General features: G+C 46.7%; 2 non-coding genes across 2 annotated transcripts; one reads left to right on the forward strand and one right to left on the reverse strand.

Moving 5' to 3' along the window:
* The first annotated feature begins 3,659 nt into the window (after positions 1–3,659).
* Positions 3,660–3,732, forward strand: trnav-aac (transfer RNA valine (anticodon AAC)). Its single transcript has one exon. It is a non-coding gene; the product is annotated as a tRNA-Val (tRNA).
* A 6,163-nt stretch (positions 3,733–9,895) lies between these two features.
* Positions 9,896–9,968, reverse strand: trnav-uac (transfer RNA valine (anticodon UAC)). Its single transcript has one exon. It is a non-coding gene; the product is annotated as a tRNA-Val (tRNA).
* Positions 9,969–13,769: the final 3,801 nt, after the last annotated feature.

Consider the following 13,769-nt stretch of genomic DNA (forward strand, 5'->3'; position numbering starts at 1 on the left):
TTTTCCCTTTGACTGCCAGGTGCGCAGGCGCAATGATGACACACTGTGGCACTCTGTGAGATGTAGTTCGTTGTGTGAAGGTTTGAGGAGGGAGATCCTCAGATCTTGGACACATGAATGTTCTACATTGAGGAAGCAGTTTCCAATAGTTCACGATCACAAATCATATAGACTGCACCACCACGGACACCAGCCTCCTCTCTTTGGAATCTGTCTTTACCTCTCATTGTCTTAGTGAAGCAGCCAGCATAATCAAAGACCCCCCCCCCCCCCCACCTGGGACTTTGACTCTTCTCTCCTCTTCCATCTACGTGAAAATACAGGAATCTGAGGGCACGTACCAACAGACTTAAGGACAGTTTCTACCCCACTGTGATAAGCCTATTGAACGGTTACCTTATACGATGAGATGGTCTCTGACCTCATGCTCTACCTTGTTGTGACCATGCACCTTATTACACTGGACTTTCTCTGTAGCTGTGACACTTTACTCTGTACTGTTATTGTTTTTACAGTGCACTCTGCACTAACTGTGTAATGAATTGACCTGCGCCATCGGTTTGCAAGGGAAGTTTTTCACTGTTCCTCGGTACAAGTGACAATAATAAACCAATATCAATACAAACGTCACAGTACATGAATTAGTGTTTGGATAATAAACTGTGGCCACAATAAGGAAAACCGAATTCAAATAATACATAAAAAGCAACCTTGAGATAATAACTCAGATTATTATTTTGTTTCTTTTTCTTCTATGGCTGTGAGGTGAACATTGGCCCTGGACACAGATGAGATCTTCCATCGTCAACACGACAACAGACCAGGGGCTGGCCCCAGAGAGGAATGTCTCAGCGACAGTGCTGCGCTCCGGCATTACAGCCTATCGGTTAGTGCAGTACTTTCTCAGCCGCACAGCATCTGAGAGTGTAGTATCCTCCAAGCACCATCTCTCCCACACTGCAGTACTCCCTTATCGCAGACCTTCCAGCTGCACAGATCCCATCAGTTCTGACACTGTTGAATTGCCCCAGGACTGGAATTCTGAAAGTGAACTCTGCCTCAGGACAGACCTTCCGACACTGCTTCTGTATTCGTCGAATGGAAAATTGTAAAAACAAATATAAAACATGCTGATTTTCAGTAAAGGAAATATATGTGTATATTCGAAGAGATTAAACTGATTTTTCTGTCAATAAAAGATGCCATAGAAAACTGGTTCCAAATACTTTCGTAGATTTCCTTTAACTTTTAACACTCACCATGTCACGGTCTCTTCCATGGGACCTCACAGACGCTGGATTGGAATTACCGGGTCGATGGAGTCCTGTCCAGGTACAGAGAGGAGGAAACACTCTTCGGAACCGCCCCCTTTTGACCATTCCCAAAACCCCCCGGCATCAGCTTCCTATCCTCATTCCCTCCAAGGTGACGGACTCTCACCTTGTTGAAGCCAACCTGACCTGTTGGTTTCTGAACGAAGCCCAAGACCTGATGGATGAGGACAAGCTCCTTGCCCAACATCTCCCACCAAACCTACTTATACAGCCGAAGAAAAATGCTGCACAAACCTTCGTGTTTTGCCTCAACTGGCCCAGTGAGCTGGGCCAGTTCCATTTTCATTCACTCACTCTGACCTTGCAATTTCCGCAGAACCATCTCCTTTGCTGAACGCTTGCTCCCTGTCGATATTTAAACCCTCTATCATTCTGTTGAAAATATGAACACTGAAAATGCTGCCATTGTTCAGCCAGGCCAGGCGGCGACTTTCATTGGCTTTCCGAAGGGAGATAAATAATAATGTAAAGGTGGAGCGAACGCAGAATGTGCTGGAAATTTCGCTCCTTCCTTCCACAGAAGCTGCCTGACCTGCTGAGTGTTTCCACATTTTCTGTTTTTTTTTCAGATCTACGGCATCGGCGGGATTTTCAATAAGAAGATGTTACTTTTCCCACACAGCGCAAAACATCAACATTTTCATTGCTGAACTTGGCCAAAGATGAGAAATAACTGAGCATCTCCCAGTTGTCCGCCGAAGACATGTCCAGCAATGCTGGACGTGCGCTGAATTCCGGAAAGAACCACTGACCAAACTCGCCGCAGACACCGTGTGAATCCGGCACAGCATTTGTAACCTGGACGTAATTCGAACACACATGGTTCTGATCTGGAGTCAGACGCGCAACCGTTGAGCCAGGAGGTCTTACAGAAGTCCTTATGTCATGGAAGAAATATTGATGATCCGCCGAAATGGGAGATATGGACCAGCCAGAGAGCATTGATAATCGTGCAGCATTCCCGCTCTGTCACGCAGCCGATGCCGGCTGAGCGCTGCCATTCGCTGCCTGAGCCTTGCCTGGGTGCCACTTTCTCTTCATTGACCCATTTCAACCCCATACGGCGGACACACCCTCTCCTGGTAGCCATTCCCATTTTACTCTTCTTTGGATTCTTTGTGGAATTTATATCAACCCCCCTCGTCTCCGCTCCACCTGCTCAGTGCTTTATTTACCCTGATACTCAGGGATCTGGTTTACAGTGTGGCGGCTTTTGAAATTTACCGGGCTCGGCTTCCAGAACTTCAGCCGCCGGCCTCCTGTGTTTTAGTTGACTCCCATCTCGTGCTGAGAATATACCTTGTGTGTGGCGCTGCCCTGATCCGATCCCGAATGGCACCGTCAGCACAAGTGCCGGATTCGGTGCTGCGGTGGTGAATAAGTTCACCAGAAATTGTCTGTCAGAAACCCGTGGAAACACGTTAACACCTTGCCCCAGATTCCGCTTCCTCGTCCAACCGACGATTTCCTCTATTTATGTCGTGTTATTTCCTGGTCGACGTCCTGTTGGTTTCTCTGTTCCACGTTAAATGATGCTTCTCTGTTCATCAGTTTGAGTAGTGCAGCAGTTATCACGTCTGCGTCATACGCTAAAAGTCCTAAGTTCGACCCTGGGTAGGAACATTATCTTGGCACCTGCTTTTGTTTTTTTTTTACAGGGGAGTGCGTTTTCCGTCCTTACCCATTCACCTTGACAATTGCTATCCGAATATCTTGCTGCAAAAATATGGAATACTCTTGCAGTTTGCAGACACCCGATCGAACTTCTGTCCCTACCGGCGGCCGGATGAAGGACATGATCAGTTTAGTTCCGAGAAACTGTACCATAATCGCCTCCATCGCGTTCTCGCTGTGTCTGAAGCTTTCGCCACGTCTCCTTCTAACCAGTCAACTCCTCGTCGATCTGTCTCCCTCTCCGTCTCTCTCTCTCTCTCTCTCTTTCTCTCAAGTAGACACCATTATTGTTGATTTCTCTGCCTTTCTGCACCTTCTTTGCCTTTCAACTTTAAAACTCGGCCTCTCTCACACAGAAAGGAACTGTAGAAACCACATGCGGACTGTCAAATGTGTGGTAGAGTTAAAACCCCTGTCCTTGGTTCATCGGGAGGCACATGCACTTGCGGCCGGATTACCATGAAGGTTTGGTTTGTGTCAGCTGAACTCTCCCAACGGATTTAATCTTTCTATTGACAGCGGGAACGATTTACTTTTCGATATTTCAGCCGTCAGTCTCGTGCGGCAAAACCAATCAGTTATCATGGAGAGTGCGTTGAACATTGGGCTGTTCTAATCTGTTGCTGCGGACCATGAGGAATAGGAAGAAGCGTTTCTGTGGTGTAGTTGTTGTCACGTTCGCCTAACACGCGAAGGGTCCCTGGTTCGAAACCAGGCAGAAACATTCTGAAATATTTTTTGTTGAACTCAAGTAACGGTAAAGGGACACCACCGGACGTTTATTAAAGTAAATGCAGCTGTTGCTCCAACCACAACCCAGAGCAATCAGTCACCACTTGCCTGCCGTTTCACTGCACACATCCCGAGACATTACGGTGTCCTACATTAACCTGAACATGGGAAAACCCTTGCCTTCGCTCTGCCGCCCCCTTTGTTCTCGGTGTACGCACCTGAACGGCAACGGCTCACATTGGGTGTTGGACCCTGCATCGGGAACCGCTACAACCTCGATCTAAAGTTATCGTGAATTAGTTTCCATGTGCTCCGTGTCCTTCGTTTTTCTGATTTGTGTTCTGTGAGAATTTATCAGTGGAAGGGTCTCTCCGGAGATGCTAGTGTCGTGCTGAGATTGCAACAAGTTCTCGTTCAGATCGTTCTCCTTTCTCCAAAGCAGTTTCCTGATGCAACGGCCTCAGGGCGGTTTCGACAGCACAACTTCCTGTTCCCCGCTCACTCTATGACTCACTCTATGTTTTAATACAGACGTAATTTTGAAGAGCAAAATGCTTTTTGTGTTGCGACCGTTCCTACAAATGCTGGGAATCACGTTGTCCATCTTCATTTGTTCCCGATTAGCCCTTCCACTGATGTCATGGCCGGAATGAAGAAAAGTGAGGAGAGTGTGGGAGCCCGCCGACAAGCTGATCTGTGGACAGTGACCTCGGAGACATCGCCGGCCTATCTGAGAGGTGTGGAGACTCATCTTGAAGAGACAGGTGTGATCCAGAGGGACGGGGATATTTGCATTTTCTTGCTTTATTTACAGATCACTGTGTACATTCCCCTGCTGAAAGAGGGCCGGATATTCGGACAGTGTTTACTGCTTGGGCAGGAGCAGTCGTATTTCATGGACATGGAGAAGCCACCTGTCAGTGGGGAGGGTATTGAGGACGTAGGCCCCGTGTTTCTGCGACACTTGCCGTGGTTTATGCAGTGCAAGGAATGTCATGTCCGCTTCGATTGCGCGATATCCCTCCTTGGATCTTTCGCATAAATAGTATTCCAGCTTTGGCTCCGGACTGTGAGGAGCCTGCGATTCCAGTCGTTTCCATAAAGCTTTACAACGGATGCTCAATATCCTTGCTGAAGACATCAACAATATTATTGCAGCTTGAAAGGAGCTGATCCCGCTCATGTTTCCAGTCGGTGGGGAGGGGGGGGGGGTGTCACAAGGGACGGGGCCGAACGACTCAGACCCGGATCGACTTTCATCCGGATATCCCCGTACATCTTTTGCCATGTCTCTGTCCAACTCTTTCACAGCTAGACTCCCTGTCCGCAGCTCTCTTTTCGTTTCTCTCTCCTTGTAACTCACCGCTGTTCTCCTGCAAGCCCTCTCATTAACCATGATCGAACCCTGTCCCTCTCAGTTAGCAACAGTGTTTGAAACTGACGTCGATAGAATGCACGATTTTTGGGGAGGCACGGGGTGCGCGAGGAAATGCTGTTGAGGGGAAATGTCATCCATGATCTTGTTGAATGACGGATCATCCACGTGGGACTGAAAGGCAGAATCCTGTTTATTTTGTTTTGTTCCCTGAACATCCCCGTCGCTTTTCTCTCACTGACCCCCTCTCCTTCGTTCTCTGATTTTTGTTCGGTAAGTCTTATCTCTCGCTCAGTCACTGTTTTACTTCCCCCGTCTCTGTCTCTCTCGTTATCATGGTCATTCTTGCACTTCGCCTCTCTCTCTGCCTTCTCGTTCCCCTGACTCTCAAGCAGCCCTCTCGCTGTCTTCCATTAGTTTCTCACACAGAATATAGAATACAGAAGGTCATGGGCGGATTTTCTCTCTCTCTCTGCAGTATGAAAACCGTGCCTTACTTTTGTTCACGGCAGGACGTATTTTTCTGCGTTTGATGGTCAGCGGACAGACCCCATGGACTCATCTCCTTGTAGCACAGGCCGGAATTTCTGACGGTTCAGCCTGGAGCCTCCTGCAAAGGAAACGGGGTACGGATGTTTTCTGTCCCTGAGGTCGGCAAGGACTGCTGGTGAACATCGGTAATGGCGACGGGTAAACAAACAAGTAAAATGGAGCTGTGAGAGTGTGGATGGGGTGGGAGTGTCCATTGTCCAAAGCGATTATGGTGCAATGTGAATCTGACCGGGAAAAGAACAAACTAGTTGATGGTGGGCGTTGACTTCAAGGAACGGAAAGCCGAAGGAGGAACTTGAATAATTACCTCAGTTTAAATTAACGGAGTGAGATTGATTTTAAGTGAGGGCAGAACAACAGACTGGAAGAAGACCTGTACAGGAGGGCAGAACGGTCACTGAAGTGGAAAGTGGATGTTTAGAATGAGAAGTGTGAACGTGATACGCTTTCACGGAGAGCAGACAGAGGGACAATAAAAATTGCATGGCAAACTTCTGAGACCGGCGGTCTCAAGGTCTTCAACATTTATCTGCAACCTGGAATTGGAATCTCATCTGGATTGAAGGCTTCATCGGCCGGGAGAAATAATGGTGAAGCTGACCCTGATCGCGAGCTTAGCAAAGGACCATATACGGAAGACACAAGAGATTCTACAGATGCTGGAATCTGGAGCAACACACACAAAATGCTGGAGGAAGTCAGCAGGGCAGAAGGATCATCGCCGTCGTAAATTGATGTTAAGTTCATAAAATGTATGGAAGAACAATTAGGCCATGCGGCCCATCGATTCTGTTCAGCAATTCAATTACGGCTCATGTTTTCAGTCGCATTCTCCCGCCTTCTCCCTGAAACCTTAACCCCCGTACCAATAAATAACCCATACATCTCTGCCTGAAATGCCCCCATTGACTTGGCCTCTACTGCGTTCTGTGGCAACGAATTCCTTGGGTGCGCCACCCTCTGGCTGAAGAAATTCCGACTCATCACAGTTTTAAAGGGACGACCCTTAATTTTTAGGCTGTGCCCTCGGATCCTGGACTCGCCTACCAATGAAAACGTCCTATCCACATACACTCAATCCAAGCCTTTCAGTATCCGGTAGGTTTCAATGAGATCCCCCTCATCCTTTTGAACTCCATCGAGTAAGGGCCCACATACATCAATCACTTCTAAGCCTTGCATTGTTGGGATCATTCTTGTGAACCTCCTATGGACCCTCTCCAGGGCCAGCATATCCTTCCTTGGATACGGGGCCCACAATTGGTCACAATATTCCAAATGCCATCGGACCTTCGATAACCTCAGCAGTACATTTTTGCTTTTATGTTTTGGTCCTCTTGAAATGAATGAATACATTGTATTTGCCTTCTTTACTACCGACTCAACCTAGAAGTTAACTGTGAGGGAATACTGAACTAGACTGCCAAGTCCCTTTGCACCGCTGACTTCTGAATTTTCACCCCATTTAGTAAATACTTTGCACCTTTATTGTTCCTACGGACGTGCATTACCCCACACTTCCCTGCGCTTATTCCATCTGCCACTTCTTTGCCCACTTTCCCAATCTGTACCAGTCCTTTTGCAGACTTCATGCCTCTGCGACGTACTGGTTTCTCTACCTACTTTGGTATTGGCTGCAGACTTGGCTGCAATGTCCTCAATTGCTTCATCCAGATTATTTGTATATGAAGTGAAAATTTTCGTCTCAGCATTGGCCCCTGACGACCTTCCGTCGTCACCACAGCCATCCTGAAAAGGGCCGCTTTTTCTGAACGCTCTGACTTCTGCCTATCAGCCAATCTTCTTTCCGTAAATATAATGAGACGTGTGACGTTACAGACATAAACAGAAAGCAGAAAGAGGGACAATATAAACAGCATTGCACAATTCTGAGACCGGCAGTCTCATGATGTTCAACATTTCGCTTCAACGTGGAATAGGAATCTCATCTGGATTTAAGGTTTCATTGGCCGGGAGAAGGACGGTTGAAGCTGACCCGCACAGCGAAGTTAGCAAGGAAGATATGCCGGAAGCAGTGAGAGTTTGTCTGGGGAATGTTGGTAACCGACATTAAAACCCGTGCTTTGCGGTTTATATTTCAAAATACAATGCATAATTTACAAAGCACAGAGGCACAAAGGAAAATTGTTTAAACCATGACAGATAGGAATAAGTATAGACTAAATTGGATCGATTAAAATGATCACAAATTTGCAAGCAAAGATCAGATAGGCCTTGGGATTGGGAACGATTTGTAATTCTTTTAAAGTGGATCAAAACACGTAAATGATATATAATGTAGATCACGTGAATCATCGTGTGGGACATAAGAGAAGATCGCATCAATTATCGAGATGCAAGAACAGGCGAAGTGGCCGAGAGGTTAAGGCGGTAGACTGTTAATGAATTGTGCTTTGAACGCATGGGTTCGAATCCCATCCTCGTCATGAGCCTCCGGTTTGTCCACCAGGTTGTTGTGATCCTTTTCATAAAAATAATTCTGCAACTCAATTTTTCACTGTCACACAAGTTGTTGTGGGTTTAGTTTCCGAAGAAGAAAGTCCGCAATTAGACTTTCTCACTACACGTCAAGTAAGGGAGAGATACTTCCCATCCATTGGTCCTCTACATGCCCCAGATTAAACAGCGCTTCAGGACAGTACGTTCCAAAGTGAAACAAATGAAGAAAATTGTTTCACTCAAGTGTTTTGAGCTCTCAACCAGAGAATATTGCAGATGTTTAATCGTTCGATGTCTTCCCGAGTCATAGAAATTCAGTTTGAATGTACTGTCGAGTCAGACCAATGGAGTTAGAGACACGAAAGGAGTCGGAGTGTGTGGGATTGAACAGGGAATGGATGGGGTGAAGAACCAACCGTGACGATGAATGCAGTGGTGGGGCCGGAAGGCTGAATGTTTTCCAGGCTCACTGCTTCTTGCATTGTCGTTGTTCTTCCTTGTTCACTTCAAATGACTTGGGACCGTCTCCGCCGTTTTTGAATTCAGGGCCGCAGGATGGATGTGACTATTTTGGAGGAATTGGCCAGATTTACCTGCATCAACGTTGCATGCTCGTATGTTGTTTCTGCAACCAGAAGCATTACAGCAACATCGAACTGGGTGATGGATACAACGAGTCCCTCCGAGGGACAGACGGACTCCATGTGAATGTGCAGGTGACGTGACCATAACATCAGATAACACTTGGGCAATAATCACGTGAATGAAATTAAGTTTGTAAATTAGAAACCTTAATTGTTAAGTGACAAGGACTTGCCCAACGCGAGCAACACTGGAAGAAAAGGATCATAACACCGGGCGAACTGTTTTGACGCACTAGAAATATTTAATGGTCCAGTCTCTACCGATATCGGGGCCGGAGAATTTTAGAGATTCATAAAGTTCACATTTATTTTAATTTTCAAACCATATCTCTCATCTGGTGACAAGGTAATAGTGGGCGATTTCGAACGAGCATTCTAAATTAGGAATAAGTGAATGAGGGGGTGAAAATGAGCTAATTCTGGAGACTCGGCAACATGTAATGTGTTATTTCTCGTGGTGTTGGGAACCTGGGCCGTGAATACATCATCGGCATAGCACTGGTGAGGCAAATGAGGGGAAGCATGTGGTCTTCATATGACCCAAAGAAAAGGGAAGATGATGTCTACCTCAAGTATTCCGCTCCACTTACAATTAGGTTCGACCCTGAAACAGCTCACTCCAGGCTTCTCACCAGCCAGCATGACCACATTTTGTCAGTCAGCTGGAAAGGACGAGACAGGCCATGTGATCCTTCTAAATTCTGAGCCGTGAAGAAAACTGAGCCTCGTCTGCGGATTCTCTTATTTCCGTCGCTAACACATTCTACTTGTCGAAACACTTCAAACCGGGTAATCCTCAGTGTGCCAGAAAAATGCGTCCCATCTTCTTCTTACTTTCTGGCAGGACCCCAAACCCAGCATCAAGTCTGATGCTTTTTCCTCGGTTCCTGAATTGAATGGACTGTGTGGCCTTATGGATAAAGCGTCTGCCGTAGGTGTTTCATGTGACGTCATCAGAAGATTGAAGGTTCGAGTCCTGCACCATCGTTTTTACAACCTCAAGTGTTTGCGTCCATTCTGTCTCTCTTCACACGTGTAGCAAGCATTTTAGGTAGCTGGCGTAAATCGTCATGTGAAACTCGTCACGTGCTTCGCAAAACCTGGAGAACAAAACAAATCAACAGTGTTTCCGCCCAGGATTGAACTGGGGACCTTTCGCGTGTAAAGAGAACGTGATAACCACTACACCACAGAAACCACTAGAGACGTGCAACACTTCATCGACTTTGCCGCGCTGCTGAGCATCGACAGAGGCTGTTGTATCCGCGTGAATTGAAGCCTCTTCTGCCCCAAGCAACAAACATAAAGTCTGGCCCATCATTCCTCTCCTCTTTCAGTCGGGGAATGTGCTCAGTGCTGTATAAATAACGCAGGGAAATAGAACATCTCTGTCACTCTGGCTTCCATCAGTCTCCTCAGAATGACGGTCCACACCTGACGCATAACTCACCAGTGTCTCTGACATTTCTCTCCACAGATTAACTCGTTGTCAGTCTCCGACATTCACTTCACTTCCCCTCACCTCGGCCACGACGTCAATGTAAGGACGTAACTGGGACATATGGCGGATAAATTTGTGGACGGCATGGACAGCTCTAGGAGGGGCTACGCGTGAGTTATTAGGAGTTCGAGTCTTCGATTCATGGGGCATGGCGATAGACCTTCCGACCCACAGAGTCCGCACTGAACGTCAGACGCACAATCCCATGGCGATTTCATTAATTCCATTTTATTTTCCACATTTCAATCGATTTTTTCCAGTCTCAAGCCGTCAGCTGCGCACCAGGGGCATTAATTAGTGTATAATTAAGAGACCCTTGGCAAAAGTGACATACTATTTCCCGCGACATATTTCTCAATGATAGCCAGCGTCTCATCGAGGAACAGGAAGTTGTGGGTGTTGCACCAGCACCGTGTGTGTAAGATCAAAACCGCTGTCGAATACTCACAGATTCTAAACGGAAGCTTGTTGCAAAGCTCAGCATGTCAGCAGAATGGGCGGAAAGGTCCTCTCTTCAAAGAGGACTTGGTAAAGCTAGTCAGAAAATTGATCACATGGGACAAGTGATAACAAATTTATAGTTCTGTCCAGGAACGGAATCGTCCACACTGCGGGTTTCTAACTTTCAATGTGTAAAGTGACAAAGGCGTTTCCCACTTGAAGATCGTTCGGCGCCCAGTTGACACACTGCTTCGGTGCGCTGACCTACCATAGAACCATAGAACCATAGAACAATACAGCACAATACAGGTCCGTCAGCCCACAATGTTGTGTCGCCCTTCAAACCACACCTGAGACTATCAAACCCCTTCCTCCCACATAACCCTCCATCTTAAATTCCGCCATATGTTTATCTAACAATCTCTTGAACTTGTCCAATGTATCAGCCTCCACCACCACCCCAGGCAGCGCATTCCATGCGCCAACCACTCTCTGGGTGAAAAACCTCCCTCTGACATCTCCCTTCAACTTCCCACCCATTATTTTAAAGCCGTGTCTTCTTCTTTTGAGCATTGGTGCCCTGGGAAAGAGGCGATGACCTTGTGTTGCAACGGCAGCAGCACTGAACTCGAGAAGTCCGCGAGTTTAACTCAAGCCCGCATGTTGAAAGCTGCGTTTTCGTTTTGTCCTCACAGAGTTTGCGGCGCGGTGGCTAAGGAACTCAGCGACGCTCGCCATTGTTCGTCACATCCCACTTCACACGGTGTCACTTATCAGCTGTAAAATTCACAAACCTTTTTCGTTTTTTCCGTAATATCTGAAATGTCACGTTCAACAGAGGAATCCCAAGGGAGCGTTGCGATTAAGTTATGACTATCTTGTTTTCACTGTAAGCTGACCAGATCAGTGCACCGCTTTATTATTTATTTTTCTCATTCAGAAAGCCGATGAAAGCCGCCCACTGGCCAGCTGGACATTGGCAGCAATTTATCTTTTCATATTCCCCTTAACAGACGGAATATTTGACCGAGGATACAGATCAGGGGTTTGAGAAAGGAGAAAGATACGGAAACATGTGAAAGTCACACAGGATGAATTAAAAGGGGAAATGTCTCCGTTCAATGCAGAGCTAAATGCAGCGAAGTTGAGAGATTTTAATAACATTTCTCTTCGATGCCTTAAAGAGGGTTGAATGTTGGAGGGCAGAAAAATTGACATCATCACCCAGTCTCATTAGTTAAGTTTATGAATGAAATAATCGAGTGGCTTTAAGTAAGCGAGTGCCATTCATTATGTTGGGAATGTGGATGATAAGTTGTGCCGAGAGCAGTAGCAAGATCGGAGTCATGACGTCCAGCACATTGGCGGGGCTCCGCTCGACAAACAGAATGCAATTAAGTGGCAACATGTGTGCTGGGTTGGAAGCAGAACAGGTTGACTGGAAAGGCCAAGGGGACGGGGGCTTTAAATTCCAAGGTCAGATTGTAAAAAGTCGGCTGTGACTGTCCGCCCAGCGAGCAGCTTCTCGAAAAGCACAGGTGAAAATTGGAAGCTTGGCAGTGGTGTGATTCGCACCCGAGTCCCCTCAGAGACTGGAACCTAAATTCAGCTCCTTAGACCGCTCAACCACACTATCACCGATCAGCTTAACATATGATCTCCAATTCATTGCCTTCGAGTCTGCACTTTCCACTTAATGCATGGAAGCTCAATTCGAGAAACAAAATGAGCACCGTGCGAAGGGACAGTGAGCGAGAGGGAAGAGAGAGAGCCCGGAAAAATGACAAAGAATGGTATGGGCACTGTGAGGTAATCCGTGTTACTTTGGATTTAAAGACTGGGTTTTGTTTCTTTCTAAATTCCATTGTGCCTTAAACACATTTCTGATGCATCGTAGTTGGTCTGCCACAGAGGAATTACAGGAGGCTGGTTGTGCATTGTGGCCGCATCCATCTATGGAATGAGCTGACTCAACAGGGCAGGTGAACCGATGGTGAACAGGAAGCAGGTGTGTCAGTTATTTGTGGAGCGCGGTTTCAGGGAAGAGAGGACTGGCAGCTCGGAGTCTTTTTTGGTTGGATGCCAGTGAAGACAGGAACTTGGGAAAGAAAAATATTGTCTCAACGGGATCAACAAACTATTTTGGCCATGAGAAGGAACAAAACGTAAAACCAAAAAGAGGTGCGGCGACGCGGGTTAAAGGGAAGAAAAAAGCTGGGCCAATCACTGCGGTACAGGCAGTGAACAAAAGAAAACAATATCCAGAAGCAGCTGGAATTCCAATGTTGCGGACAGGTTTCTGACCTTTCAAAAGAGGTGCAGGTAATAGGCGGAAGGTCAACTGCCTGAATATTTCTCACTTCATCAGAATTTGTCTCGTAACAGAGGAATGGTTGAATGAGAAGCCATGAAGCGGACTGTGCTAACATTCTCCGGAGTTCGACGGATGACAGATGATCTAATTGCTTTTGTGCCTTCTGCCGGCTTTTGCTGATGCTTTGCCTGAAACAGACCCAGCACGCGATGAAGGAATGGGCTCTTGAGCTGTGCTTGTTTTGTTCAGACCAACAGCAGTGGAGCTTTGCAGAGTTTCTAATTTAAACATATACAATCAACAGGACGAAAATGAAAAGTAAAATCTCAGTCTAATCTTCATCCTGTCGCACATGAAACAACCACCAAAACCACACGTGCTCCTTTTGAGGCTTGAACTCACAGCCTCGGCATTTCACCACTGCGTACTACCATATAAGTACCGCACGCAAACAGATTGCGCCACGAGAGCTTTACGGTTTGAACACACGGATTAACACATCTGGAAATGAGGATGAGAAGGAAGCCGTTTCTGCGGGAAGTGGTGGGAACGGCGTTATTTTTTTGCTGCAGAAAAGTTTAAAGTGCATGTTTCTTCACTAAAGGCTTTAGGACCAGGTTCAAGGAGCAACAATTGTCGAAGCAGTAACTTCCTGTCCGACAACGTTACCAAAAGTAACAGAGGAATATTGTTCCTCCGGCGATGTGTTTACGACTGAAATGCACGGCCATGGAGCAGTGGA

The sequence above is a fragment of the Pristis pectinata genome, chromosome X (genome assembly GCF_009764475.1).
Source record: "Pristis pectinata isolate sPriPec2 chromosome X, sPriPec2.1.pri, whole genome shotgun sequence".
NCBI lineage: Eukaryota > Metazoa > Chordata > Chondrichthyes > Rhinopristiformes > Pristidae > Pristis > Pristis pectinata.